Source organism: Anopheles arabiensis (genome assembly GCF_016920715.1).
Source record: "Anopheles arabiensis isolate DONGOLA chromosome X unlocalized genomic scaffold, AaraD3 X_pericentromeric_contig0024, whole genome shotgun sequence".
NCBI classification, from domain to species: Eukaryota; Metazoa; Arthropoda; class Insecta; order Diptera; family Culicidae; genus Anopheles; species Anopheles arabiensis.
The window spans coordinates 70,001-75,000 of NW_024412102.1; the positions used below are offsets into that span (position 1 = coordinate 70,001).

At 46.6% G+C, this 5,000-nt stretch overlaps 1 pseudogene; it reads right to left on the reverse strand.

Annotated features, from left to right (window-relative positions):
- Positions 1-4,987: 4,987 nt before the first annotated feature.
- Positions 4,988-5,000, reverse strand: part of LOC120907867 — a 9,157-nt pseudogene continuing 9,144 nt past the window's right edge.

Below are 5,000 nucleotides of genomic sequence, written 5' to 3' on the forward strand. Positions count from 1 at the left end.
CACTCTTGATCACGCGAGGCGCAAGTCCCCCGTGACCACCGAGATTTGTTCTGTGACGCCGGAGCGTCGTTGGCGCCACTCGATAGACTGCACAAGCAGACAACGTCGGATGCATTGCACACGGCTAGCGGATCTACTCTCTGCACTGCGTCGGGTGTTCCTACGTCTGTCTGGAGACATTGCTAGGCCAGTACGGCACTCTGCGCACTCTTGCTTGTCCTCTTCGAGCGACGGGCCTCTAAGCGGGGTTGTATTCCGGTACGACACATCGACTGGTACACATTGCACGCACTAACGATCTCTCTGCACTGAATGGAACTCATTCATAACCACCGTGACGGGAGACTTTGCTAGTACGCACGATACTCTGCGCATGTGCACATGTTTTACAACCCAACCAACTTAAGCACCTAGGGAAGTTGTGATGCCATCTGAACACCCACCGACTGATGCATTGAACGGCTAAAGTTGACCTTCAATCCGAACTGGCACTTTGCGGCGTGGAGGCAGTTGCGCGACCACTCCTATCCCAAACCAACAAAGCATGGTGTATCCTAAGTGTTCGGTACAAGCACACCACGACGGGACACATTGAACGGTTCAGCGATCTCTCTGCACTAGTGGAAGAACTCCAACGTGATACGGGAGACATTGCTCTAAACCGAACGGCATCTCTGCGCGTTTACTTGACGCACCCCCAACTTGGTCAACTGTTGGACTTTTTCGTAATCACGGCGGGACACATTGAACGAGCTCTAACGGATCTCTGCACGCATGGAACATGGTGGCGGGAATCATTGCTAGAACCGAACGGCGCCTCTGCGCGATGTACAAAGCCCAACAGGAACCTCGTATCGGCTGCCGAGCCGGAGCTTGAACAACTTGGACTTTCACCTCTAATTTATATCAACTCACCACTCCCCGAGGGATCCGCAGAATTGCTTCTGGGTCCCGTATCGTTATTTGCGATTCGTGTTTGCATTACACTACATTGAACTATTCCAACTTGTTTATCCGCATGGCGAACATTTGCTGCATAGAACATTTAAGTTCCACTTCGCTCTCCCCTACGTGGGTCTGAGCTTCGCTCTCAGGGAAAAAATATGCCACATTTGGTAGGGAGACCCGGTTTCATCACGCTTTGTGCCCCGCACCATATATACCCTCATAAATTTATTCATTGGATTAGATCCAAGGAACACCAGATCATGCACCACTACCCATTATAGCTCATCGAGCTTAGCGTGAATCCTTCGGGTTTCCTAAGAAGTTCGATTGGTCTTGCAGAGTTTAAAGACAACGAAGCTTAGTTTCAAGCAATGGTTAATATACGCGTATTCAAAACCCTTAGCTGTTACAACTTTTTACTAGAAACCATCACGACGAAGTCTTTGGGTCCGTAGACCCGTGATGTACTGCTCCAGGAACGTTTTGATAGGGTGGAAGCTCAAAATCATAGGTTAAAATCATCGGCAGAGCCCACCAGACACCACTTTTGCTTCATTAGTTCGGACTATAGGCATACGACGATTTTTATCGCGGAGGGGACGTATGACCCAAACGGGGGCTTAATGACCCACCGCCACCGCAAAACCATGCTCCTACGACTAAATAGAGGTAAAACTACGATTTGGTGCAATCTTCATGTTTGACCTCGTAGCAAGGTACCCTCCCTATAGTAGGCAATGAACAAATGATCATAATCCCAGGAGGGCAAAAAATGGGAACCCGAAAGGAAAGCGCTGTTGGCGCGCCTAAGCTACTGGCCCGTAGAGTAAAATGGTACCCCCAACAAAGTTGTCGATTGACATTCTGATTGCACTTTTCATCATCTAGGGTGCGTTCCTTACACGTTTTGAGGTGTTTTAGCGAAAAACATGTTTTGAGCCACACGAGCTCTCCGGCCCGTTCGGTGCACATTTTTGAAAAAAAGTTAGGAGCTGCCCCTAGGTTCGGGGTGTCACAAAATATTGAAAAGTGGTCAAAAACCGCTATCCAGAATCGGATGTAGAATCATTAGACGAACTTAAAATTGTTCTACAACCCCCAGTCCGACGCCTCGTATTCGAGATATAGCACTTTGTAGGTCTGACCGAGCAATTTTGTACTGAAATGTATGGCGGACATGTTATTCATTAAACAACATTAACTTGCATCGTGCCCTACTTCATCGGCACAGCTACTATCGACTATCTATTGTTGAAATGGATTGAGTTTGACCATTTTAGCTCTTTTCTTATGCCGTGCACCAACAGTGTGTACCGATCAGGAAAGTACACTACTTACGCGTTCATGGATGTATATGTTGGTACAAGTTGCCGGTCGGAATAGCAGTGCACCAAAACTGTGTACCGATCAGGAAAGTACAAGACGGAGGGCGCAGCCCGAGCGTACGCGTTCATAGATGTCCATGTTGGTACAACCTACATGTACGTACCTTGTTTTTGCATCAAAAGTTCCAATAAAGTGTTTGTATGCTTAAAATGCTTATCTCAACCGGTCACCTTTTGGCCTGCCCTTTATAGACAGAAACCTAGAACGATACTCGCGATGTTTGTGTTTTTCCATTCGCCCGGGACGACGAATGAGCTCTGTGCACATCGTGCAGAAAACTGTCTCCTCCTCGTATGTTTTTGTCCCTCCACGCATATAATCACCCACATTTGTGTTCAACACGGACGGCGCAGCCCGAGCGAACGCGTTAATGTTTATGTTTGTGCACACTAAAGTTACAATCCTAGGATTTGGTTATTGCGTCGCAGTGCCCGACCGTCGCGGACACCATTCTTGGACAAAAGTCCAAGTACGTAGAGTACATTCCCTAGGTATGTGCCCGTTCAGACTTTCGTTGCGTGCTTACAGACACGCTTGGGTATGTTTACCATACAAGGTTTACTAGGAAAACCTGGGAAGGACGCTTGCCCTCCCGTCGCGGACACCATTCTTGGAAAGAAGTCCTGGTACTTAGCGTTCTTTAATGTACTTGATCAGTTTGTATTGCAATTGCTTTGTGCCATTGACTTTTGCTAATGCTCACTAAGGGGTGTTCGTTTGCGATGTGTATGATAAGCAACTGTCTATTCTTACCAGCAGTTAATCAACACTTTTCACCCAAATCATAGGAACGTAGAGTACTTTCCCTGATCGGTACACAATTTTGGTGCACCTCTAACTTCGCCAGCACTTTATCGTTACGTTTTGTGCACAACCTTGGGACATGGTGTAAGTTTCATCATTGTTATGTTTGATTCGGTTTATTATGATTGAAAAATACGCTACGTCCAAGAAATCTGAACTCGAATACTTTTGCCACGTTGCGCAAAAAGCTACTGAGCAACTCCTAGCCGTTTACCGATTTATAATTTAATTTTCGTTATTAGTTTTAAAAATACGCTAAGTCCCAAAAATCTGAACTCGAATACTTTTTCTATGTGCCGCCAAAAGCTACTGAGCAACTCCTAGCCGTTTACCGATTTAAAATTTAATTTTCGTTATTAGTTTTAAAAATACGCTAAGTCACAAAAAATCTGAACTCGAATACTTTTTCTATGTGCCGCTAAAAGCTACTGAGCAACGCCTAGGTTGGTACATTTCTGGTACATGGAGTGTATGCGTGCAGGCGTACTGCCGTGCTGGACCGGAAAATCGCACTTGCTACTAGAACGTAGAGTAATTCCCCTAGATAGGTGCTTTTGCATGCCTCTGTTCGACGTCCATGCAACTTGGAACGTGCGACACACGTAGCTAGGCTTCCCCATACATATTCCCTAGGGTAGCACCAAATTGCACACTTTCAGGGGTATATTTTGGTACGGTGTACTGTGCATGGTACAAGTATCATTAGCTCGTGCAATTTATTTTGCATCAAGTTGCGATTGCTGGTGCGTCGAGATAGGAGTGTTTCGCGACTTTTGCCAAGCTTTGGTGCCATTTGGTGAATAATTAATGTTCTAGCCACAATAAACGTGCCACATAATGCCAATAACGAAAACGCCATTTTCAAGGGACTTCCAGTCAAAATGTTTGCAATCAGCGCTTTCCTGTCGAGTTCAGGATTTGGGACTGAGCGATTTTTTTTCACGATCCAATCAAACGACCAGTTCGTGAATAAACAATTCATACAACAGTACATCCCTTCAAAGTAGAAAAAGCCGAATGCTAGGGAGCTCCAGTCAAAAACGTTGTCATTGGCGCTTTCTTCTCGAGTTCAGGATTTGGGACTTATGTTTTTTTCACGATCCAGCCAAAAGACCAGATCGTGAAATAAACAATTAATACAACTGTACTAGTACATCCCTTCAACTGAAGCAAGCGCACCATACATGACCCGTACGCTAATCATCCAAGCACATGACACGTCAACTAAGTCAACACATGATACAACTTGGAAAACTAACGGGTAAGTAGGTCATCTCGTACACGACGACACACCGACCAAACCAGGTCAACACGTCACATGCACAAGACATCCTACTACCAAGGCCGACCACCTCGACACACGACCTGTTAACCGAACATGGTCAACACCATCATGTGCAAGGCAACCGGGCCAAACGGGTCAACTTATACAACTTGTAACGAGCATGTGTAAGCTTACTGGTGTGGTCCGCACGGTCCTCACATCAAGACAATCAAGTCGAGAACGAGGCACGCCGACAAGCTCATTAGTGTTAAGTGTCCTTCTCCATCCCATGTCAAGTCACTCGTCTGACACGGAAGTAGCCAACTCTTGTCCACTAGTATAAAGGAACGGTCTCCAGACCAGGTCAAGTCACTCGTCTGACAAGGAAGGAGCACGCACCAAGCTTCACCAGAGCACGGTACCACGGTCCCCAGACCAAGATGGTTAGTTACGCCAACGAGGAAGGGGCACGCGTTCCCTTGCTACACTCAACTTAGTACACTCATGCTCTCACAAGAGTATCCCCTGTGTCGACGTGGTCCCCAGACCAAGACGAGCTTGCGCACATCGAGGAAGGGGCACACGGACAAACCACCAA